Source organism: Leptinotarsa decemlineata, unplaced genomic scaffold (assembly GCF_025532065.1).
Source record: "Leptinotarsa decemlineata unplaced genomic scaffold, Ldec_3_MD MMD2_tig00000199_RagTag_RagTag, whole genome shotgun sequence".
Lineage (NCBI taxonomy): Eukaryota > Metazoa > Arthropoda > Insecta > Coleoptera > Chrysomelidae > Leptinotarsa > Leptinotarsa decemlineata.
In genome coordinates, this window is record NW_027412544.1 from 15,970,110 (window position 1) to 15,997,856 (window position 27,747).

Sequence of the window (27,747 nt, forward strand, 5' to 3'; positions counted from 1 at the left end):
GTCAACCCATGATCTTTTGATAATCAAAACAGATATCACTGCAAATTATAAAATAAAGTCCCCTGCATATCTGTCTGAACGCTATAAACTCAAAAATTGCTGAACGGATTTTCATACGGTGGAGCGATTCTATAGGAAGGTGCATAACTTATTAACGTTTTGTGTGAATTCGTTCAAATATGACTATGTTATTCGTGAGAAAGTAGTGCTACCAGTGCAAGCTGTCTTCGAATATCTCTATTTTTACTGCTCATCAGTCATCAGAATGCGTTTTTGAAAGATTGTGAGAAAAAACTATCAATCAAACCCAGAACCGCTTTCCGCATTTTCAAAAAGAATAAATGTAAACCGTTCAAATATCATCTTGAACATCATCTGAAAGACATGGATTTGCATTGTAGATTTGAGTTTTGTGATAAAAAGTCATGAAGATCCACATTTTCTTAAAAAAATTATATGAAGTGATGAAGATAAGTTTACCATTTTTGAGCTGATGAAAATCCACACATCACCTGTGATCGATATTTCCAAGAAAGTTGGAGTTTTAACGTGCATTGTGTTTGTGGCAGTGAATAATTTATCAATTGAAGATGCGGAAAATATTTGGTACCAACAGGATGGAGCACCGTCTCATAATTGCGGAACCGTAGACATATTACTCGATCAATTATTTTATGATAGGTGGATTGCCATGAATGGGCCGTAGATATCTTTGGCCAGCACGTTCCCCCGATTTGTCTCCTATGAACTACTAGTGACCCGCCACGGCTCCGCACGGGCACAATGTTGATACTAAATATAAATTCACCCACGGGAAAATTAAGGCCATGGAGAAACAGTGATGAAAAGATAATTTTGTTTAATGGACGCGTCCTTTTCACCCTCCACGGGGGGCGCCCTAGTTGGAATATTTGAAAATCCTTTCTTAGTGGGTAACAGGATACATTATTTCTTAAAAAAACAATTGTTTTCTTGTTGACGTTTCGAATTCAATTGAATTCTTCTCCAGGGATCAAAAATTAGTTTCTACGTGTGATAATATTACTATTCAAAAAACCATAAGACATATTAGATACATATTTAAAAAAATAAAAAATATTGCAATAAACAAATTTCCGAGACAACACCAACACAAAACGTCTCATGTCGTTTTGTGACAGACCATATTAAACAAATAGTTACAATATTTTTTTATTATCCCAAAACTTAAGGTTTACAACTTCAAAAGTGACGAAATTGAATACAATCTTTGAATCCCGATTTTTCCCCCTTGGGGGTGGAAATTCCTGATTACCTTTCTTAATGCTTATTTACGCTATACAAAAGATCTACCTGCATATTTCAAGATTCTAGTTTCAGTAGCTTCGGCTGTACGTTAATATAATACTGTCAATCAATCAATAGGTATTCACTTATACAATATTGAACAATATCAGCAACAAAACTGAAAGGATTAGAACGAAATACATTGGTAATCCTATTAATCCTAGTCCTACTAATATTATAAATGCGTTTGTAAGGACGGATAAATGTAACGTATGTGTTTACGTTTTTTACTTTTTCACGCCAAAACAGCTCAAGAGATTCAACTGTAACTTGGTATATAGATAGATCATGACCTGGAATTACACATAGGGTAGGTTCCAACGGTAACGCGGGTAAAACAACGGGGAACAGCTAGTATTGTATAAGTAGGTAACTGTTGATTGACTGACACTCTTATATTAACGTACAGCCGAAGCTACCAAACCCAGAATCTTGAAATATGGAGGTAGGTTCTTTGTATAACGTAAATAATCATCAAGAAAGGCAATCAGGAATTTCCACCCCCAAGGGGGAAAAATATCGGTTCAAAGATTGTATTGAATTTCGTCACTTTTGAAGTTGGAAACCTGAAGTTTTGGGTTATTTATTTAAAATGGTCTGTCCCGAAACTTAATGTGACAAACCAAATTCTATGCAGGCGAAGCCGCGGGCAACAGCTAGTAATTTATAGTTTTACTTTGAAAATACAGTTACCAAAAAATATGCCAACTGCACTAAGTAATGAAATAGCTTCCAGAATCAAATTATGTTACTTATAAAGAAATTTCGCAAAACTAACACAACTGTCAATGACGTCTGCCCTCACGCGTCTGCCCGCTTTCGGATCGCGTTTTCGATGAGGCTTCATTGCTTAGACCCTCCCCTTTCCCCCGCGCATCGCTGCCACCTGTCGTCTTACAGTCGTGGTAACGCCAAGATAGCTCTCAGGGAGCAAGAATTTTTCCGACTTACTTAATACTTATCGTTATATCAGGGCCAAAATTACAGAAAACTTTTGTAAATTGTAGTCTATACCTTATTCTGATGTATAAGCAGTATTTCGGTAACGTTTCATCCAAATCCGTTCAGTGAAAGAGCCACAAACATACATACATGTATTCATCCATCTTCCATCCATTTCATATTTATAAATTTTCTGATATATAAAAATGAATTGCTGTCCGAGGTTTCGCTAGAACTCGAGAACGGCTGGACCGATTTGGCTAATTTTGGTTTTGAATTATTTGTGGAAGTGCAGAGAAAGAAGGTTTAAAAGATGAGTAAATATGAAAAAAGAAAAATAATAAAAGAACTCAAGAACGGCTGTACCATTTTTTATGATTTTTGTGTTTTTTATTCTTTTTCACCAGGAATAGAATAATAAGTATTGAAATATGATGATTTATCAATAATATTAATAATAACCACTTACCCCACGGTGTGTGGAGTGGTCATTGGTTGATAATGCTGGCGCGCCCTCCCGAATGTATCGGGGCTTCGGGGGATAGGGCCTGACCAGCGCCTACCGAAGTATGCGCTGGTCAGGCCCTAAAATAACTAACAGGGAGGCCGTGGACTTTTGAATTTGGAGTTTCTACATGACAGAATGGTACTGGATATAGCCTGTAAAGTCGTCAGGAGTTTGGATACCTTTCTCTGCATGGTTCGTGGCCATAAAAGAGCAGGAATTGAAGCATTTTCCTTTAGGGCAGCTGCCCGAGCAGCAGATGAAATTGGTTTAGTGTTCAACACTGAACGAGGTGACCACAACTCTGCCACCGAGTTGAAACTCGTTCAGCAAAAAGCTCATTTAAAAGCCGTAGAGATCACCTCGCTTCTGCGGAAACATAAGAATAAACCAATGCATGGGGTCTTCTTCAATAACATTGGAGACCTTGGCTTACCAAAGCGCCTGACTTTTGCTTTCCTCAGGTCGAGTGGGCTGAAGTCGGAGACTGATTGGTTCATCATGATTTGCCAGGATGGTGTCTTCAACACCTTAGTCTACCGCAGTCGCGTAATGGGTATAGAGGTTCCTGACACAAGGTGCAGGACCTGCCGCGGGGTGTCCGAGACCCTGCTATCAGTATGTCCAGCATATACGGTCTCGGCCTATATCCATCGACTTAACGTGGCCCTGAGAGTGCTATATTACCATCTACAGAACTCTTACGGTATTGACGAGACACCGGTGTTGCCCTACGTTCCGGGGAATATTGAATCCATTGTGGGGAACGAGGTGCCGAATTTATTGAAACTATTCGTTCCCCAGGCTCATACAAGCCAATAAGCCTGATGAAGTCCTTCACGACCACCAGAGCAAGGCGATATTTGTTGTAGAGTTTTCAGCTCCTGGCGAAACGAATATCGTCCGAAAAAAGAAGGAAAAACGGATGAAATATCGAGATTTTCTCTTCGGACTCCGCAGACTCTATCCAGACCACTCTGTCAAGATGGTTGTTCTGATTATATTGCAGTCCTTGGTGGAATGATGCCTTTTCTACTTTCGAATCTAAAATCATACCGGCTTGCCGCACTGAGGCGGAAATCTTAACCGGACAAACGCAAAAGGCTGTCATTCTTGGCTCACTGCGCTTGCTCAGGGCACATGATTCTCGGATCCAATGATCACTTACCGCACGGTGTGGGGAGTGGTCGTTGGTTGATAATGCTGGCGCGCCCTCCCGAATGTATCGGGGCTTCGGGGGATAGGGCCTGACCAGCGCATACTTCGGTAAAAAAAATAACAAATAAATAAATCAACATAGGAACGGCTGGACCAGTTTTCATGATTTTTTTCTTTTTGGATTTGTCTTCGTCGGGAATAGAATAATAAGTATTGAAAATGATGTTTCATCAATAAAAATAATAATAATAACGATAAAAATACTCAAGAACGGCTGGACCAATTTTTATGATTTTTGTGTTTTTGGACTTGTCTTCTTCGGGAATAGGATATTAAGTATTGAAATATTATATTTCATCAATAAAAATAATGTTTTAAGGTGGTTGACAATGTTTCGTGGCACATTTCATTAGTTCGGATTTCCATTGTCAAATATAAAAAATATAAAAAAATTGAAAAGATTAGGTGAAAAATAACAATAACATTAGGCAAAAAAAAACTTAAATTACAATGAGATAAAATACAAGTAGGAACAATAAAAAAAATTTAACTAATAACACGGGATGAAAGTTAAAAACATGAAATGGAAATTAAAAATTAGAAGATTCCAAGCCAAGTTACTTCATCCGAAGTTATCACCCGAAGACGATTTTGGATACTAACAATCGAAACGTCGTGAAGTAACTTGGCTTGAAATCTTTTAATTTTTCATTTACATTTCTTGTTAATAATTTTTAATTTTAATCTCGTGTTAATAGTTCAATTGTTTTTTATTCTTGCTTGTATTTTATTTTACTGTAATTTCAGTTTTTTTTTGCTCAATATAATTGTGATTTTTCAGCTAATTTTTCAATTCATTTATAGATTCTTTCAGATATTTCAAATCAATTTATATCATATTAGACAATGGAAGTCCGAACTGATGAAATGCAATAATTATAATAATAATAATAATAAAAAATCAACTTAAGAATGGCTGGACCACTTTTTATGATTTTTGTCTTTATGGATTTGTCTTTGTCGTGAATAGAATAATGAGTTTCGAAAATTATCTTTCATCAATGAAAATAATAATATCTAATAATAAAAATACTCAAGAACGGCTGGCCCAATTTTTACGATTTTTGTGTTTTGGATTCGTCTTATTCGGGAATAATAAAAGAACTCGTGAAAGGCTGGACCAATTTTGGATTTTGAATTTTTGGATTTGTTTTCTTCGGAAATTTGATAATAAGTATTGAAATATGATATTTTATCAATAAAAATGATATCTAATATATAAAAATGAGTTGGTGTTCGTAAGTCTCTCTAAAACTCGAGAACGGCAGCACCGATTTCGCTAACTTTGGTTTTGAATTATTTGTGTGAGTCCAAGAAAGTTTAAAAGATGGGTAAATATGAAAAAAAAGAAACATAAAAATAATGATGATTAAAGAAGTCAAGAACGGCTGGACCAATTTTTATGATTTTTGGATTTGTCTTTATCGGGAATAGGTTAATAAGTATTGAAATATGATAATTAACCAATAATATTAGCAATAATAATAAGTATCAGTGATAATAGTGACGTGTTATAATAAAACTAACTAATAGCTCACATATATATATCACGGGGTGCTTTACTTCTTACCAATTTCCATTTATTTTATTTTATACTAATACCATTTATTTTATTATACCTACTAATTTTGTATCAATTTCAAAATCCTTAATTTGCTCGTTTCGTAAACTGTAATTTTATGGTGGACATGGTGTGCATGTTTCATTTTTTCAAGAAACACAGAAATATCCCGTAAAAGATTGATTTTTGATATAGGGAATGTTTCATGAAAATGAGTCAAAGTCATCTCGGAATTTCAAAGCTATCCTAAAATATAAGTTGTTCTATTTGAAAAAACTGAGTTTTGGTCCATTTTTATATCTTCAGAATAAATCATCGATTCCGAACACCTTGTATAACATTTTGGCAATGTTACTCCTACAATACAATTTTATAGGAACATCACTCGAGAGCCGATTACATAGTTTTTTTTGAGTAAACAAATGAGAACGGTTTAGTTTGAGAAAATATTTGTTTGTTTGTTTGTCTATATTGAAACTATGGAACAATTGGAACAGTTGGTGAGAGACATTTGCTGTTTATGTATGCATAACAATGAGAAAACCCAATATGAACTATTTGTGACATTGGATTTAATTAATAAAAATACACAATTATTAGTTGTTATTTTATCAAGGAAAATTAGTTATGATGAATTTGAAGAGCAGAGTTATATAATTAACTAGCGGACTTGGCGAACGTTGTTCCTAACAGTCAATGAATGAGCAAATTAAGAATTTTGAAATTGATACAAAATTGTTAAGTATAATAAAATAAATGGGAATTGGTAAGAAGAGTGCTCTCCTCAGTAAAACACCCTGTAATATACATGTGAGCTATCAGTTGAGTTTTATTATAACAGGTCACTAATATCACTGATGTTTTGCCTCTTTTATTAACATTATTTTCTTTGATAAAATGTAATATTTCAATACTTATTATCCCATTCCCGATGAAGACAAATCCAAAAATCATAAAAATTGGCCCAGCCGTTCTTCAGTTATTTTATTATTTTAATTTTTTTTATATTTACTCACCTTTTAAACCTTCTCTGAACTTCCACGAATAATTCAAAACCAAGATTAGCCAAACAGCAATTCAAGCAATGCTTGAGGAAGCTATTGAATAGCGAAACACGTGTCGCGGTTTTTATAAAACCCTTTATAGTGAAAATCATACAATAAACTGTATTAATTACTGGGAAAGAAAGTTTTTGGCTTTCTACTACTCCATCTCGATACAAAAAAAAGATGAGGAAATCTTCCAAAGAAAGGAAGGAAGTAATAAATTTGAAAATAAGTAACTCTATACATGGATGTGTAGATCATGCAAAGAAGTAACTTTCAGACACAAACTGAAAGAAAGTCCTTCTGAAACAGCTACTTTCATATAAACATTGAATTACACGAAAGAAAAAAAAATTCTTTCGAAACAGATACTTCTATATGAACACTGAATTATACAGAAGATACTTTTCTTTACTCAGTTTGTATTTCAAACATTCGTTGTGGAAAAAAATCAGATATCATTCACATGAGTTCTACTTTAAATGAATGGTAACAAATTGCACTTACATGGAACACTGCCATCCTCACTGGTATACATCGATGTTTCGTCGTAAGACACTTGCCCTAAGGTTAATTAGTTTTTTAATATGTATTTTCACCAAGTATCGGGCAGTTCTATTCAAATACAGCTTATACATCAGAATAACATATTGGCTACAATTTACAAAGGTTTTGTGTAATTTTGGTCATAATATAACGATTAAGTATTAAGTAAGTCGGAAAAGTGAAGGAGTAAAAGTTATTACTTTATTTCAGTGCAATTTCTGAAGTATTCCTACTTTGAATTTTGTGTATATTTTCGAAAACGCATATATTTCACTGAGTTTGTTGATATCTTACCTTCTATTAAAGCATTTTTCTGATTGTGATATAAACGACATTTCCAGGAACAATCTTTTAGATTCATTTTGATTCAATTGTTAAAATTTTTGTTCAGTTGTTTTCCATTATATGACCTTTGAGCGCATCTCCCAGGATGTCTACTATCACTTTTATAAGAACTGATTTTATCTTTGAGTAGTCTTGATGTTTGACCAATATATTGAATTGAGTAGACTAATTTTGATTGAAAATTTATAGGAGATTTTTTTTTAAGTTTTGAAAACAATTTATTAATAGCTAAAATGGTTCTGAATGCTATTTTTACATTTGAATTTTTGAAAATTCTGCCTAACTTAGGTGTCACATCATCGATTTAAGGTAAAGAAGAGAATAAAATATAATCTGTAGATGGATTGGCCTCGATTATTTTATCATCAGACTGCGAAGGAGTTTGATCCAACTGGTTATCATTAATATTAACTTGAATGTCAGTGATAGACGTGATATATAAGGTCTTCTTCTACAGAGGCTCCGGATAAGAGTTATTGATGAATGATTGGAATAAAATATGAAGATTTTTTTGAATGAAATGACGGATTAAAACATTGTGTACCCTGTCAGATAAAAATAGACACCAGATTTAGAGTTATAATTGGTCGAGGATAGTGTTGCAGTTCTGGTGTTTGGGAGTGCTTGTTGTGGAGTGACACTATTAGCCAAAAAATACGTGTATGTAAAAATGCTATTCAATACGAAAAATAATGCTAAAAAAATATAGTTTTTTTCTTTTACGTTCATTGTTGGAACGAATTGGGAATGGTTTGAAAAAGTGAAATCCAATTACTCGTTTCCCTGGAACTTGTCAAATTTAGAAAAAGACTCGGGAATTATATTTCTTTCTCTCTCTCACTATCTCATCTAACGAACCTTCCTACCTATTGTAGTTTTTTCAAATACCCTTCACTGGAATTTTGGAAGGACCCTACGTTTAAATCCATTTGTTCATTTCAGTTTAAATCTATTTCGAAATTGAAAGTCAATTCAACTAATCTCTTATGATTTGTAATACCTACCTACAACGTCTTTGATAAATAGTGCAATAATTTTTGAAGATGAGAAAAATAAATTATATACATATTATTACTGGAGTTACTGTTACCATGTGCATACTCATTGCAATTTATGCATCCAGAATGCCACTAAATTATATCTTATTTGCTGTTTGTCACTATTACATTCATTCATATAAATGAATTATCTTTCAGGCGTAATACATTTTCATTTTAAGATCTTTCAATGGTAATAAATTAGAAATGTACGTCATAGGTTTGATTTATAAGCGGATATCAACTTTTCAAAGTTAAGTCGCAGATTTCTTATTAAGCATTGTACGAGTAGGCATACAAATCGTCAGGGTGGTCTAAATTATTCTTAAGAATGGTGTTTTCCTAGTGAAACCACAAGGCCTCATTCGCAATTTTAAATTTGGAGAATTTCTGTTCATTTCTACCATTTGAAGTGGCGAAAATACTAAAATTCTGTTTCTGAAGAAAACTTTAGAAACATTTGATTAATAGATCATGAAATCCTTCTAAAAGAGCAGAATTATCTTAAAAATACCTCAAAAGGTAACGTAATGAGTGAATTGGTAGGGACCCGTTTTCATTTTGTTATTCAAATTGAATATATGTTCTGTGTCCATTTTAATTATTCAGTAACACAAAATTTTCAAAGAGTTTACCCAGTATCTGTTTTTTGTTTGATATATGAATAATTGAGTTTTTGTTTTCATATTTTATGTTAGAATAAAATTTTCCTCTCGCATATTTTGCCACAATTCAAAAATTTAATGTTAAGATAATTAAATTGACCAAGAAAAAATCTGCATAAAATTTTCAAATAATATTCTTACGATTACAAAGAATGAAATCCGGGCTGGTAGGCCATGGGTGAATGGAATGGAATAGTACGTTAACGTCACGTTACGTTACGTTAATATGCGTTAACTGCGAGGACAATAGTAATCCATTGGACCCAACGGGACATATTCCGGTGTATCTTTTCCGAAGCTCTGTTCTACCAATAGTAGTATAGTCGAAGTAAACGATATTGTGCACATTTAAAGTTGGCGGCACTCTCAAAGGCCAAAAAACCAATACAGAGAAATGAACCGGCTGCTAATTAGTTCACGTGGACTGTAGAACTGGCGGTTTGTATTGGGTTATTTTCACTAACCGAATTTCATGATTGGCTGAAGAGTCATAAAATTAAATTTGAAGTCACATTACGGTGAAGAATAGAAATCAGAGAAAGTTATCGCCATCGTGTTCAGTTCAGGAACTGATCGCGATTTGAGTGTTGAAATTCGATAATGATGCAGTTATAATTACTTAAAATTTGTGTTATCTATTTGAAATGCGACGTCCTTGGACAAGTACTAATAGTAATAACGAGTGTGATAACAACGCAAACCTTTTCCAGTGTAGTGATTCCAATAGCGATGGTGAACAATGCGAAAAAGAGATACAAGTAATAAGATTCGGATGCATTTGACTATTGAAACACAGAGAGTATGTTTCAATATGTATATAAGAATCTACATCTCAAGTTTGGTTTCGAGGGAAACGAACTATTGTAAGCAACATCAGATTTGACCAAAATTCATTTCTCAACTGTACGTAAAATAGTCAAAAACAAACCTTATGAACGCAAGACGCGATGTGATTCAGGATTACCAAAACCTTTAGATGTTCATCTAATGAAATCATTGAAAAAAACAATATACGACTGTCACAAAAGCAATGAGATTCCTACAACTGAAATCATAAGAAAGAAATTGAATACTTCCGGCCATAATGTGAGCTGCTGTGACAAAACTCTTCAGAATTGGGGAAAGAAACTAGGATTTAGATAATGTTGAGCAGTTATGGAAAGCAAAAGAATCGTGGAATTGCGTAACAAATACTTAGAACAAATAACTAAATATAGACAAGAACAACGGAAAATTTTCTATTTGGACGAAACTTGGTATGAGACTCACGACACAGTTACGAAAGGGTGGAATGATGGTTCGAGAATGTGTACGCCTAACATGCCTACAAACGAAGGATCGCGACTAATCATTGTGCATTGCGGAGGAAGTAAAGGATGGGTTACGAATTCTTTGAAATTATGTGGAAAAAACTTGAGGACTGCAATGTTGACTATCATAAGAACATGGAAGCTAATATTTTGGAGGAATGGTTTGAAAACACATTGATCCCAAATTTGGATGCGAATAGTGTAATAGTTCTTGACAACGCTTCCTATCATTCGAGACAGCTCATCAAATTACCGAATAAAAATTCGAAGAAGGATGAAATACAAAGTTTTTTAATGGATAACAATTTGTATTTTGAAGATTACTATACTGAAAACCCACTACTTGAAGTTTTACAAACAAACACATTTGAAAAAGTGTATCCCTTGAGTATATTGCTGAAAAGTATGGATACACCATACTGATACTTCCCCCCTATTTTTGTGTTTTTCAAGTTGATTTGGAGAAAATTGAAACAAAGCATCAGGCGTAAAATTAATTTTCCAAAATCTGATAAGAAAGTAATAGAGCTGATTAAAAATCTAATATTACCGAAGATGACTGGCAGAAAAGGATCAAAAAAGTAATTTCAGTTGAAAAAGACTATATGGAGATTGGACACTTCCAAATTTATGGTGGAAATAAATTCATTATTGATTTGGTTCACCAGAAACGTCTAATGTGCCATCCACCGTGAATAAGCCTGTATATATATATATATATATATATATATATATATATATATATATATATGTATATATATATATATATATATATATATATATATATATATATATATATATATATATATATATATATATGAGTAAGTAGTATTCAGAAGTATTTTCAAGCATCAACCTATTAATTGAATCCCGACTTTCCCAGTCACCTATATAAACGAAATATTTGTTATATATCATTATATATATTTTTATTATATAAAATTATATAGTTATTGTGATTCTAATATTATATATATATATATATATATATATATACATATATATATATATATATATATATATATACATATATATATATATATATATATATATATATATATATATATATATATATATATATATATATATATATATATATATATATATTGAATGATGCAACTAATTTTCCTTTATTTTCAGTATTTTAATATCAATGTAAGTCACAAAAAGGATTTGAAGCTTTATAACTTCTATTTAATTATATGCGAGCGCTTTCGATAGCTGGTCGTACAATCATCATCTAGGCTCTATTCAAACTGTTTGAGTAGAGCCTAGATGATGATAGTACGACCAGCTATCGAAAGCGCTCGCATATAATTAAATAGAAGTTATAAAGCTTCAAATCTTTTTTGTGACTTACATTGATATACATACAAACATACAGATGGGGTTGTCTTTGCTAACCAGTCAAGAACAAAATTACGACGTTATTGGGGAAAGCAGTAAAATGAAAAAATAGTCTTATAACACAATGCATTCCAATATTTTGGTAGATTTTATTGTCATCATCAGGAAACAGCTACAAATATTGTATATGATAATAACAAGATTATCATCAATAAAATAGGCATAATATACTGTTGGTGAGGTTAATCTTATGCAATTAACTTTCAAATGACAGTACACACCCTAATTTTCTATCCATAGCAATAAATACACCTGCATTGTCAATAATGACATTCCAGACGTTTTCTAACCTCTATTGGCGCCACCTGTTCATGAAAAATCCGATGCATAGCTATGTTTGTTTCAAACTTGTAACAAGATGACTATTTTGACTATTATAGGAATGTGGGCTTTCACGGCTATATAGATGTCTACAAATAAACTGAATGCTAAAAATAGGTCTTGTTGTTAGATAAAACGAATTGAATTGTGGTATAAACGACACTCCGTTTAGTTTTGAAGTTTCTCTTCTCAACACTTCTACTTTTTGAAATTGAACTTTATTACAAATACGGTTGATGCGCTGATATCTCAGCACAGTTATCTGATGACCTATAACCGAATAATCATGTTATTCGGATATACGTTACTCAACTTGCAGCCAAATAATATGATAATATCGTTGGCAAATAAAAAATATGCCTAGACGAAATAGTGGAAAACAAAGCTATGAAAGTTGGAAGTTTTTGGCCACTTCAGTATTGACTTTATGTTAAGTACCAGGTAATTCCAGCTGTATAAAATTCATCTCTGTACGAAATGAATACACAACTCTGACAGATCTTTTACATTTTGCTAGTTATTTAGTTACCGGATAACAAATAAACCGAATTTGTTGTTGAACACCATGAATGAATAATTCATTGTTTAATGTGGCGCAAAGAAGCAATTCACATCCTACGTTTCAATATATTATTGAAATATCACGTGGATATATTTACAATTTTGAAATATATGAAACGAAAATTTGACTTGAAACAAATAAAAATTAAAATGTCACAGCAGAATCAGGTAATCATACCAACAATAACTGTTATTTTTACTTTTTTGTTGTCAACTATGTTTTTTTATAGGCCTCTATTTTTAAATACTCAAATACCTCCCTAATATAAAAATGAATTCGAAATGATTATAAAGGAAGGTTAAGTGAAATTTAAAAGCAATACAGTTTCAGAAGTTTTATTTTGAATGATACATTAACTTCTTTAGTTAAACTTTAAAATTTTAGCTTTCTAGCCTTTTAGCCTGGGTCTGTTAAAAGTCGTAACTCATAAAACTCAAACAAACAAATAGTTTTACTTAATAATCATATTGAGTTGTTGAGTGAAGTCAATCCAACAAATACTACCACTACAAAAAACGGATGAGACACGTAAAAAAATATAAACAACTGCGACCAACAAAAATTAAAGTCACAGAACAAAAAACCACCCGATGCAAAAAACGTGTCGACCTCTGAAAACAGCTGTGGGAATTTCCAAACAGTGAATAAAAAGGATGTTGCTCTCGATGTGATGCAGGAGCAAACAAAATTGATAGCTGAAAAATATATAAACATCAGATACAGAATCTCCGAAATTAGATAATAACATACAGGGAGAGTGGAAAACCGTAGAATATAAACAAAATATCAAATCCCAAAAAACTCCTTTAGTAGTTGGGAATAATTCAACAACATCTCAGTCTGTTAAGGGAGTGCCGAAACAAATTGACTTGCACGTTTACAGGATAGATCCGTCAATAGATGCCAAATGTTTGACTGATTTTCTGAAACCTAATTTTCCAGAAGTAGTATGTGAGCAAATCCAGTCCAGACATCCGACTCTATACTCATCTTTCAAAGCTCGAATCTACGAAAAAAACTTTGACAAGGCGATGGACCCGTCGGTATGGCCGGAGGATGCATGTATGCGACGTTTTTTATATTTAGGGACGAGAGAGAATCCAGAAATTTAGTTTTCAATCCCGATTTTTTATGCGTTAATATGGGGAGTTTGAGTATTGGAAAAATTATTGATCTTACAATTGACATTCAGAATTATGATAATCAAAAATTCATTTGTTTTAATGAAATTTGGGAAAGTAGTCATTCTATTTCTCAATATAGTATTGACGGTCTTTATCTTGCTGACAACGCTAGCAGACCCACTTTTCGAGGGGGAGGTACCTGTGTTTGGCTTAAAAATAATATTTTATCGAAAAAACTGCCACTTGATGGATTTTGTTTTGAAAAGGATTTTCAAATATGTGGCGTATCTGTGTTACTCTCAAAAAATGTTTTATTGTATATTTTAAGCTTCTATAGATCTCCTTCTGGAAATTTGAGTGTGTTTTCTGAAAATATAGAAAGTGTGTCAGATTTACTTTATAAACCTAACACTTTATTCGTGTTAGGTGGAGATTTCAATCTCGATTCTCATAAAAATGATTCAAACTATATCAAATTAGCAGACATTTGGTATCTCATACGGTATCAGGGACATTATCGATGGGCCAACCCGAGTAACAAACACCACTGCGACCACAATTGACCATTTATTTTTTAATTTTCCTCTAACGGGAAAGGTAAATGCACTTGATAACCTCTTTTCAGATCATAAGGCTGTTTATGCTGAGCTAAACATACATAAAGCAATCCGTGACTCAATAACATCATATCAAGGACGATCATATAAAACATGGCAGGTGGAAAATGTTTCGAGTGAAATTGGCAGAATTTATATCAGATTCAAAATATTGATGATGCTTTTGCATACTTTCATAAAATATTTACATATCACTTTGAAAACAATTTTCCGAAAAAAACTAAATTTATTTGTTCAGAAAATGAGGGTTGGGTAGATTTAGAAGTGAAAATTTCAAGCTCTGATTTGAAGGATTTATACAGAATATAGAAACAATTGCCTGAATTGAATGTCATTTACAAGTCAGCAAAATACAAACATCGCCGTCTTGTAGAAACTAAGAAAAGCTTGTTTTATCAAAATAGAATATATAACACCGACAACTTGAATAAAACATGTTGGAACACAGTCAAGGAGTTAAAAAAAAGGTAATTTTCCGAATAATATTTCTTTTTCCGTTGACGGTGGAGAGCCTATAGATAATGCCAAGACAGTGGCAAATATGTTCAACAATTTTTTCAAACAAGTGCCATACGATGTAATAAACAACATTACACAAACAAAAAAATATGATTTTGATACAGGTGATTGTGTTGATATTAATCTAAAAATGAATCTCTATACATTCACAAATGTCGAATTATACGAATTACTGACATCTCGTTTGAAAAATTCAAAATCTTCTGGTTTTGATGAAATGCCGGCTTTCATTGTTAAAACTGTGTTACATCACATTATTTCTCCTGTGACAAACCTGGTTAATTTATCTTTCGCTGAAGGGAAATTTACAAGTATTATAAAAGTGGGTAACGTTGTTCCCATCAATGAAAAGGGAAATCGTGAGATAATTTCTAACTATAGGCCAATAACGATACCATCTATATTTTCAAAAATTTTTTAATACTCATTTTTAGACCACCTGTCATGTTTTCTTGTTTCTAAAAGAATAATCTTGGAAAATCAGCATGGGTTCAGACCGAGAAAGTCAACCTCATCTGCAGTACATCGCTTCTATAGCGAAATAACGCGCCTAATTGATGTTGGCGAGTGCCCTGTTGGGATATTTTGTGATCTCAGTAGGGCATTCGACTGTGTGGATCATAATATTTGATAAAGAGGCTATACCATTATGGTGTTAAAGATAAAGCACTTACATGGATTATAAGCTTTTTACAAAATCGCAAACAGTATGTATGTTTGAGAAATGAACAATGCAATGAGTTGAGGGTTACAAATTCTATACATTAGCTTATATCAACATAGGTGTTCCACAGGGTTCTATTTTGGGTCCTGTGTTATTTCTACTATATATTAATAATATTGAAAAAGTATGTGCAAATTTTCATGTTACAATGTATGCAGATGATATATCTGTACTTGTGTCAGGTCATTCTGATGAAATGCTCGGAACACGTTGTAATGAGCTGATCCGATCATTGGCTACATGGTCATATAACAACTCATTATTCTTCAATGTGGATAAGACACAATATCTTAGGTTTCACAACCGTCAAAAATTTATACAAAACCCGATATGGTGTTTGTTTCTGGGGATGGTCAACCACGTCTCAGGAAGTTTTCATTGCACAAAAAAAATCATCAGGTGCATCATGAATGTGCCTATATGATATCTTAACACTTCCATCGTTATATATTTTTGAATTATGTCTCTATATTTTCAAGAATAGAGACATTTTTGTGAAGAATTCTGATATACATAAAGTAAATACTCGTTCTCAAAATCACTTCCTAATACCTATTTGTAAAAATAGAGTACATTTCTGCTCTCCTGCTAATAATGGCTTACGTGCATTTAATAAATAACCAAATTAATTGAAAAACTGTTCTTCGTTACATTGACTTTCAAAAAGCAACTCAAAAAATTATTTGTTACAAGATGTTTTTATTCAACAGATGAATTCTTTTAAGAAGATATCCTATAAAAATATTGTTTCTAATGATTCTGTTATATTTTACATTTTAATTTTTTTTATATATTTTCAACGGCGAGTCTTTGTATTCCAAAGCTCAAAATGTGATATTGCTAAATCTACCTTGTATGTTTCTTTTTACTAGAGATTATTCCAATTCAATATTTTGTCTCTTGTGAAATAAATTATTATTATTGTTTAAAAAAAGATTAAAAAAAACGCTAAGTTTGCAAAAAAAAGTTTCGGCTCCCGGAGCTATGCGTCTATTGTTTATAATTTTTACAGAGCCCTGAAACTAGAGCCGAAAACGGGTAGTCTGGCTTTCGCGCGCGGTGCGTCAATCTGACACAGCAACATCTGTTAATTAATAATTTTTTATAAACTGAAAGTTAACAAATAAACCCTCATAATTAACAAACTAGAACCTTAAAATTTTTTTTCACTTCGTGGAGGTATTCTCATTAGGTTAATGAATAGATCACTGTTGCAAAAATTACAAAATTTTGATTTTCCACTTTTTTATTAACAATTGAAAATTGAAAATTAAAAAAATAAATGCATTTTTTTCCTAAATCTAGATTGTTTCGATGTCTAACGGTTAAAAGCTACTTAATTTTTTTTAATTTTTTACTGTTATTATTTAAAAAAAAAATTATAAACAAATACTTACATTGTTTGTGAGTAAATCTAAAAATTGTTTTTGGTAATATACTTATTGATAGAAATGATGGTTTTAAGAGAAAAAACGGTTCCATAAAAAATGTATTTGTTGCTAAAAATGCGTTTATTTATTAACAATCGTTTTTTGCGATCAAATTAAGAAACCATTCTTATTCTAAAAATCATAAATTGTATTGTTATTTGAGAATAAAAATATTAATTTGTTTTTTCCTTTTTCATTTGTTTATTTGAAAAACGATTCGTTTTGAATAAATTAATTTTTCCTTTTTTTTAATACTTGATTATGTAATGAAAGTAGCCATGTATGTTTGTTTTTGAATTTTTATATAGTTTTTATTATGATCATTATGCCTTGAAACTTGTCTTTTTCATCCGCTCTTTTGTTTTTGAAATTATAATAACTCTCAAACTATTGCAGATACGACAATAATGCTTCAAGATTTTTTATAGTTTATTAATAATTCATTAAAAATTTCAGCTTTTTATTTGCGTTCTAGCTCTATTATTTATTTAATTATTGACTATTGTTAATAAAAAAATATATTTTCCAAGTCTCAATGCACGACTATTTTTTTTATCTTTCATTATTAGCTGAAACGAATTAGGTTTTTAGATTTTTTTATCAGCTATTTAATTTACAGTTGTAATGAAGTTTTTTTTTAAAATATAGTCAAATAAATCTCACTAGATATTCCATTCTGGATCTTAATTATTGACTTATGATTTTCGAATATAAAATTCAACAACGGTGGAAAATTTAATTCATGACAGTTAATATGCGACTTTTCAGAAACTTCTTTGAGAGTTGGGAAAAAAGTTCCCATAAACGTTATTTTTAAATCCAGTAATTAGTGAAACAGCGTTTTCATTATATTTGTTATATGCAAGTTTCACAGTATATTTTGCTTTTATGAGGCATACAAAAGAAACTTAATTAGGCATGGAAAGTTATTATTTGGAAATGAGGAAAAAAAAGTAGAAAATCATAATAATTTTTTGTCACTCCAACATAATGACCCATATCGTTTTAGACATCTTTCTTATTGATTTCGGAACTGGTTGATACTAAACAATAAGAAAGATAGAACTGAAACATCTGGCGTGGAATGAATCCAAAACATGTACTGTTTCCACACACCAGAAATGCAACACTTTTCTCGATGCGTGTTTTACAAACCAAGTTGGCGTCTTTAGGAGATGCAGTACACCAATTCATAAATCTAATTCATATTCATATATCTAATAGGGTACACTTTCAGACAAACATCAATGATTTCGAGTAGAAAATCGCCAGAAATTTTCACGTGGAAGTTCCCGCTAAGTGCAATTGTACCCTATAAATTTTACCCTGAAGACACCAACTTGGTTGGTGAAACGCTCGTCGAGAAGAGTGTTGCAATTCTGGTGTATCGGAACAGTACATGTTTTGAACTGAACAATATTATTAATACACCATGAGATACCTTCACAATTGATTTTTTTTTAATGATCAACTCATTTCGATGAAGTTGCAGACAAGAAATAGTCAGAGTCTTGATCAAAGTTTCAATATTGAATTAGTAGGTAGTTGAATGGTGTAATTTTCAAATTTTATTCCCTTATAATTTTTTCAATGACGAACGATTGCATGTCGACGTAATTGTGAAATAAAATTTCAAATTTCCATGCGGTTAAATTCTCTCAAATGAAAGTTGCTAATAATTCTTCTCGATTTTCAATATTAAAAATAATAAAAGTTGGCCCTGAAAATTAAGACTCATTCATGAAATTTGGTGTTCTTGGAGACTTCTCAGCGAACAAACACATGACATCACCGCTAAAGAATGCAGTCGAGAATCGCCGGTAAAACTCTAGAACCGAACCGCCTACAGATTTTTAGAAAGGACCGTTACCGATATAAGCACGGCTTCCCGACCCAAGAGGGCAGTTCAGAAAGTGAATCGAGTGGCTAAACAAGAAATTCAAATAGTAGAAATAAATAAAGTGTTAGTTGCTATGTGTTGTAAATAAATTAGTTTGTGATTAGTGACATATTGTTCAAGACAGTTAATTCTTCAATTTGTTACACTTGTTTCCATTTTAAGACAATATATTTCCTATCAAATCAACTGTTCAAATTACTCGTTGTTTACTGCAAAAATATCGAATGAAGCGTTTGCTTTCATTTTTTATACTTTTTATACTTTGCATTTCAAATCTATTGTTTGAATTTGTTGGACTCATGTCATAATTAATTCAATCAATACATGGTTACGATTGTATATGTATAATTTCAGTATATCTTTGGTTGTATTTGTTTTATAAAGATGTTTACATGGTCTACAGAGTCATCATATTTATTCATATTGTGTTGATATTTGTTAAGTGATTGCATGTTTTCGTTCCTATTCATAAAATACATGTAAGCTCCTTGTAGTAAATAAAATGTTTCAATGTTATAAGCATTATAACAAAAAATATATTTCTATCAATACCATCGTTTTCAATGTTACCAATGTTAAAATTCAACCCTTATCTTTCATAGTTTTAATAGTTTTCTCAAAAAGACCGCAAACTGTACCTAGAGCCCGTACGGAAAATTTTCAATCAATTCAAATTGCCTTTTTGTTTTGTTGACGTTAATTCCAGAACACACTTCATTATACGTATCAGTTAATAATCAGTCGGCATTTAGGTGTATCGTTATTATGTTTTATGAGTAAGTACTGATTAAGATTACCATCTGACTTGTTTTATTTTATGGTCGGTGTTTGTTAAGTATATATTGCGGATCAATGTATATAAGAAATACAAGGTAAAATAAAATATTCACGTGCAAATTTCCTTACTTATCATTTAGAACTTATGAATTTTTAATAAAAATCATTGAACAAGATTATTATGTTTATGAGATAAAGAAGTTATTATGTAATCAGGTAATATGGCAGGTTAATTTTTCCTATACCAATATTTGTGGAGATTTTATTGAACTAAAATTGAATATAAATAATAATAAAAGTGAACATGACACAGAATTTCAAAATCAAACACTGTTTTCTACCGTTTTTTTGGGTATATGATCCTCCACAATCTGAAAAATAAAGTAGAGAATCTGCTGAAATGCAATGAAGGGCAAGCTGAAAAGTTCTCCCCGAAAAGTTATTGCAAATTATAAATCAATTAGACTCCAATTAGTAAATAACTTGTCGTATTCATAAATTTCGCCTACAAACTGAATAATCAATTGAAAAAGTAACATTTCTATACTTAGCTTTCTTTAGTGGTTGGCGTTTTGGAATATATTCTTTGTACATTTTCAAAACCTGAAAAAAAATGTCCAGATATCGTATGCGATAGTCTACAGCAGGGGTCGGCAAGTAGTTTTAGGTGGGGTCCGGATACTGTGGGAAAATTTTAACGGGGTCCAGAAAATGAACAAATATTAATAATAAAGTGCTACATATTATTTTGGTTTCAAATCACATTCTGAATTATAAAAGAAATACAAGACCTTTTATCAATGTGAGAAACTACACCGACGGTCTTGAGTCAGCTTTTTATAGTTTGGTTCTCGAGAGGAACAGTAAATTCGAAGTGTGTCTATTAGGTGAGCGTCTGTTAATCTCGAACGATATTTGTTTTTCAAAAAATTCATCTTTGAGAAAGATGTTTCACATATGTATGTCGAGCCAAACATAGTGGCCAAATAGATAGCTAGTCTTTTGAAATTTTCATATTTTTCTGGGACATGTTTGGCCCAAAATTCTTCAGTGGATACCGTTCTATATACATTTGCAAAGACACATCTTCTTGCAAATCAATTATCTCCATTTGAAGTGATAGCTTTGACAGTTTAAACAACTTGGCAACATATGTGCATTTTGCCGCTGCATCAATTTTAAATGGAGATTTAAGAAACGGAGATAGCTTGCGTATCTCTGCAAAGTCTTGGAATCTTGTAGCAAATTCGTTCTTAAGATCGGCCAGGAATTTTACAAATTCTGCAATGTCTTCTTCAGAGGTCTCCTTTTTAAATTCAAGAATTGTCGGAAAATGAATAAATTCTTGTTTATCGATATATTTTTCGAAGATATCCAGCTTATGACGAAAAGCAGACACGCTTTGTATCAGATAACATATTAATTTTCCATTTCCTTTTGACTCTATATTGGGCACATTCAAATATTTCAAAATATCTTTCAGAAAAACCACAACCAGCATATTGCGCTCATTTTTTATAAACTCAAAGTGCTTTCTGGCTTCCTGCGTATCCAAGTATTGCAAGAAGGAGGATACTTGTTCTTTTATTAGCCAGAAACGTTCAATAAGTTGACCTTTACTTAGCTAACAAACATTGTTGTATTGTAGTAAGTCAGAAAACGCAGAATCACATTCAGAAAGGAACTCTTTGAAATGTCGGTGCTGAAGAGCAGACTGGGATCTCATAACCTTGCCAATCATTGCCGTCAGTTGAAAGCGAAACCATTTTATCATAACTGATATTATATTTCGTAATAAAATCATCAATGGCCTTGAATAAGTCTTCTCCTCGCGTGTTACCTTTCAACGCAATATTGCTAGCAACTCTTCCCTAATAATCTGACACTCAATGTCAAAAAATCTTGAGAAATTTGACATTTGTTCATCATCAACAATGTCACATGATTAAAGTGCTATGACGTAGCAAGGTGCCTTTTGCAGAAGTTCAAGAAAAGTGTTTTTAATGTTCGCAGCTAAAATTTCAGTTCTTCGTGTATTACTTCTCGCTGAAAATGAAATATTTTGAATAGCAGAGGCAACATCTTTTTTTCTTCAAAAAGTGACGTAACTACTGCCCATATACATTCCTTCACCATCTCAGAATCTGAAAATGGTTTCTGCTGTTTATCAAGCGTCCAGCACACACGTAACGCTGCTTCTGTGGATTTTTCTTGGTCGCTCATGCTATGAACTAGTAATTTTGTACTCTTTTCGTAAGAACTGAGATAGGTTCTATGTCTGAATTTTTTCTTTACAAGCCTGACTGCCAAGAGGATTCAAATTTCCACTTTTAACAATAGCGATAGTTTTATTGCATTTAAGCCACACTGGAACCGCTTGAGGCGTATCAGGCAACGTAAAACAATATTGTTCAATCCATTCTGCCAAAAACCTTCTATTTTCACTGTCGACTTTTCGTTTTTTAGGATCCATATCAACGTACGTACAGAAAGTTTTTTTATCAAACCTCAGAGTAATAATAAGACATAGAGTTGCCATGCCTGTACGGTGCCTATACCAATACAATACATGTGTTTTGAAACGGGTATCGTTCTATCCTTTTCTGTACAACTTATGGGCGAGGGGGGGGGTGGCGGGTAATGAGAGGTTATGGAGAGTTTGTTTACATTTGAAGTAAGTGGGACCATAAAACAGTGGCGGTTGGTTTAGTTGATAATCGGAGGGATATTATATACTTATAAAATAAATCATTTCAGGTGAAAACGTATTCTGTTTAAATAGTTCCTACAGGAAATTTGATTTATTATTTATTAATGATTATGGAAATGAAGCCAGTTTTTCTACCACCTACTAGATTTTTTATTTATGTATGACTTTATAATAAAGCGCGTGGTTTACTGGGTTAAAATTAAATGATTCCAAATGAACTAATTCATAACAATGATAAATGTTAGTTTCAAAAGTAATGAAATGAACTTTACTTCATGAAATCAGATGAAGAAATTTGTGATTTATTCTCAGATTTGATAAACAAGCGATACGGTTTGTGAGGTCCGATATAAAGAATTTTCGTTTTCGTTTTATGGTCCAACTTACTTTCTGTAAACAAAGTTATGCTGCCTTCAATGCAAGGATGGAAAAGGTATCTCTATTGTCTTTTGTTACTCTGAGTATTAAACGAACGAAAACGACAGAAATCATAAAACAAATGTCCGGTTACTCCATTGTTTATGCTGCGACTGATGACTGGCAGTCTGTTTTCAGTGATTTCCCACTCCCCCACTATCCATTTCGATACGCGCTCGTGCTTGTTTCAACAAAACAAAACAGGGGCAAGCACGCTGTGTGAGGTAAGTACGCGGTGCGCTGTGGAATGCTCCCGCACATATTTCCGAAAAAATAGTACGAAGTTCAATCTATGGATGTTTCGTGTGCATAATAGAGATTTAAAAATAATCAAATCGCATCGCACACACACAGACTAGATAGGAAACTTATCAGTAGTAGGTAAAACAGGTTAACTAGGCAACTTGAAATAGAATACGTACAAAGTTAGATTTTATTTGTGTTAATTTAATTTATATAGGTATGGTATACCTCATCTACGAATTTTTATATGTACTTGGTATATAATACAATATTTGGGCCGGTCAGCGGGTCAACCCATCGCGGTCCGTAAACGGACTGCGGTCCGCCTGTTGCTAACCACGGGTCTACAGTCTACATAGTGAAGCGGTAGGATGAAATGATGGTTGCCTACTTTCAGACCTAATTTTTTCGATATATACCTACCTGTTCAGTCGGTTCCAGCGCGAGCGTTTTCGTTTCCTTGTGTAAAAACTCTGATTGTTATTCTTTAAATCGTTCTGTATTCGATCATTTTATTTAAATGTTCGATGATAAATGTGGCCTGGTAATTTTTAGAAAACTGGGTTTCTCGTCTGGCACCCAGTCGTTCCATTACAATGGATACATATACTGGATGGATGGTTCTTGACAATTCAGAGGTCAAGGGCGTTGCCAGGATTGTATATAGGGGGGCAGATAAGGAAAATCCTAGATTATATTGTTTTGATCATTGTTTTCAACATATGGGTTGCGCATGAGCAGTGAAGATGGTAATTGAAAAAATATATAGAAATCAATCTACGAGGCTCTTGACAAAATCTTTTCATAACTTCTCGTACAATTTCACTTTTTTTTTTTCAACAATTTTCCGGTGAACGTTTAGCATTCATAAACCGTTGAAACGGTTTTTGGTCATCGTAGACCGCTACTACGTTTCTACACGTCGCAAGGTCGAAAAATACCTTTCTATGTATTGCTCGTTGTATAGTTGAAGTAAACGATATTGTGGCGGCACTCTCAAAGGCCAAAAAAACTAATACATAGAAATAAACCGGCAACGAACTAGTCCACGTGGACTGTAGACTTGGCGGTTCGTATTGGATAATTTTTACTAACCTAGTTTTATGATTGGCTGAAGAGAATTGAATTTGAAGTCATGTAACGGTGACAAATAGAAATGAAGATAGGTTATTGACGTCGTGTTCAGTTCAGGAACTGATCGCGATTTGAGTGTTGAAATTCGATATTGATGCAGTTATCTATTTAAAATGTGGCGTCCTTGGACAAGTAATAATAGTAATAACGAATGTGATACCAACGCAGACTTTTTCCAATGTAGTGATTCCATGATTCCAATAGTGAACAATGCGAAAAAGAGATACCAGTGAATAAGATTCGGATGCATTTGAATATTGAAACATGTGGAGTATCTTTCATGAAATGAATTAAACACTTTTGTCTAATAACCACTAGTTGATTTTATTTATACGACCGGTTTCGGATTTGAGCCCATTATCAAGAGTTTTATACTTGATAATGGGGTCAAACCCATATCAATAACAATATCTTTGAAAAAAACAATATACGACTGTTACAAAAGCAATGAGATTCCTACAACTGAAATCATAAAGAAGAAATTGAATACTTTCGGCCATAACTCTTCAGAATTGGATGAAGGAACTAGGTTTAGATTTGAAATAATAATAGTGGAATTGCGTAACAAATACTTGGAACAAATAACTAAATATAGACAAGAACAACGGCAAATTATCTTTTTGGACGAAGCTTGGTATGACACTCACGACACAGTTACGAAAGGGGTTTTAGAATATGTACGCCTAACATGCCTGCAAACAAATGATCACGACCAATACTTGTGCATTGTGGAGAAAATAAAGAATGGGTTCCTAATTTTTCGGAATTATGCGGAAAAAAACTCAAGGACTTCAATGTTGACAATGTTGAAAACAGATTGATCCCAAATGTGAATGCGGATAGTGTAATAGTAGACAACGCTTTCCTATCATTCGCGACAGCTCATCAAAGTACCGAATAAACATTCAAGGAAAGATGAAATACAATGCCAAAAACAAACTACTTGAAGTTTTACAGACAAAAACATTTGAAAAAGTGTAAGCCCTTGAGAGTATTGTTGAAAAGTATGAACACACCATACTGAGACTTCTCCCTTATTTTTGTGTTTTCAATCCCGTCGAGTTCATTTGGGGAAAAATGAAACAAAGCATCAAGAGTAGGAGATTTGAGCCGGTTCTAAGCCTCCCCCCACCACTATGACGTCACGTGGGGTGGATGACCTAGACCGACTCATGTGACCCTGAGAAATATGTCTGGTGCATGCCACCTTGAAAAATATGTATGGTGCATATGACCTTGAAAAATATGTCTGGTGCATAGGTGGTATGTGTACATCACAGATTACAGCCGGTTCTGGGCCTCCCCCCACCACTATGACGTATTAATTGCTTTTTTGTTGTTGTTTAGTAACATCAAGGCGATGTGACCTTGAAGGGTCTGGTGCATGGATCGTTCAGAATTTTTTTCATATGAGATTTTGTGTGTGTGTGTGTGTGGGTGTGACATAGTGACGTAATTACATTTGATTGGTGTGTGTGTAAGAATGCACGGTACAGGGTTTCATCATGTGCTTGTCTATGTACAAACATACGTCTGCATACTTCGAAGATCCTTCAAGTAATTAATGTTCCATCGATGTGAGCCCACCAAGTTATTAGTGGTGTGACGTCACAGCATCAACCGTTCAACGGTAAGAGAGCGAGATGTTCACTCCCCGACGTGCGGCTGAGTAATGCGTATTCATCGGTGTGCCCTCACCTATATCGCTGCAGTGAAGGAAGTGACGTAACGCATCGCTCTAGCCTCGATATCGATGGTGACACGCAGGTGGCCGAGGACTGTGCTAACGTCTGCCCTCTTCGAGAGCGCAACGCCCACTGCCTGTTCGTAACGACATCCAGTTGGGAGGTGGGCTTGGCTGTGACGTCAGGCATCTCTAGTGAACTGAAGAGAGTTAAATAACGTGCATTTGTATAGATAATATTGTAGAATCTCGTGAAGAATCAATTTGAAAATTATCAACTTGAGCTGTGCCAAGGTATGGTTAGGGCGAATGGGATACATATAACAATTGACTGAAATTCTCTCTATTATAGCAAAATTTGATCTCACATTTTCGCTTTGAAACCTCATTGAACTATTGAGGCCCGCGTCGGACTGCAAAGTTAAAGGTTATAATATAATTGGAGATAAGTAATGAGAAGAGTTCATTGCATGTATTCAAATGATTCAAGATGAAACAAACCAATGAAGCACAAGTGATAAGAAATGAGAGTTCAGAGAGTGGATTCTTGTTGCTTGTAACTATCCAATGGAATTTAAGATCTGAATCTTGTGTAATGTTATATTCATGATGACGAATAAAAGAACAGTTATTATTTAGGTCTATTTTATGTACGGAAAACACTGAAGAGAGTGAAATTGAATTACAGAATACATATTCGGAAGAGAAATAAATATAGTAGGATTTGGAAAAATCTTGAGTTTTGGATAGAATTTAAAAATTGTGGAAAGAGACAACTGCTTTGATGAGCCGATTTTCTATAGTTTGTGCCTGTATTTGCCGTATGTCAAAAACTTGTCGATTTTGATATTGCACGTAGCTTTTGCATTCCGTTTCGACCTTCACAGCATATGACATCAGCGCAACTATAACTGAAAAGTAGGATGTGCCATCACTTTGATCGAAAATAAATTCATTCACCTGTCATTGCCAGATTTACCCGGCAAGTTTGGTTTGACTTTGAAATAAATACAAGGTTATTATCTGCCCCGAAACAGATGCGTAGATTCAACACATAACATTTTACAGAAGAACAGACTGACATTTCTCACGCATATGCATGTCTAACATGAACTAGGTACCGCATACTTAATGATGATTCAAAATGCTACACTATATTTTTTCTTGAAATATGATTACATTACAATTTGAACCAACCTAGTGGATGATATTGACGTAACTTCAACTGAAACATGGGTATCGCCTCACTTTGGTCTCTTTTTTTCCACACATTGGCAAAATCTGATGGTGAAGTTTGATTTAACCTTGAAACTAAATACAAGGATTTTCTCGAGGGTCGAGTTTTCATGTATGCCGATGGCACAACATTGTGACGTCCCCAGATCTGAATGAAATTGAAAATGAAACGAAACTAGTAATCAATGAATTCGAATGTTGGTGTAGAAACAATCATTTAATAAATAATGGAAATAAAACAACATTCATCCAGTTTTCAAGTAAGTATCAGCGACTTTCCAAATAAATCTAGGTTTCGAAACTGAATTGTCTTTCAATAATCACATCGAATACTTGTGCACTTCTCTGAAAAACGTATTTTGCCTTGCTAACAATGAAATCAAATTTTTTGAGACATTATCTCTTGGATATATACTATGGTCTAGTGTATTCTAAGCTTAG

The 27,747-nt window shown here is 33.2% G+C and overlaps 1 protein-coding gene and 1 long non-coding RNA gene across 4 annotated transcripts in view; one reads left to right on the forward strand and one right to left on the reverse strand.

The window, feature by feature from the left end:
- LOC111512105 (hexokinase type 2) overlaps positions 1 to 27,747 on the forward strand; it is a 152,162-nt gene that overhangs the window by 36,981 nt on the left and 87,434 nt on the right. The gene's annotated exons all lie outside the window — the stretch shown is intronic.
- Positions 13,028 to 27,747, reverse strand: part of LOC141481469 (uncharacterized) — a 45,194-nt gene continuing 30,474 nt past the window's right edge. Inside the window, exon 2 of the long non-coding RNA XR_012464996.1 lies at positions 13,028 to 13,486. This is a non-coding gene — a long non-coding RNA (uncharacterized lncRNA). The remainder of the gene's footprint in view (positions 13,487 to 27,747) is intronic.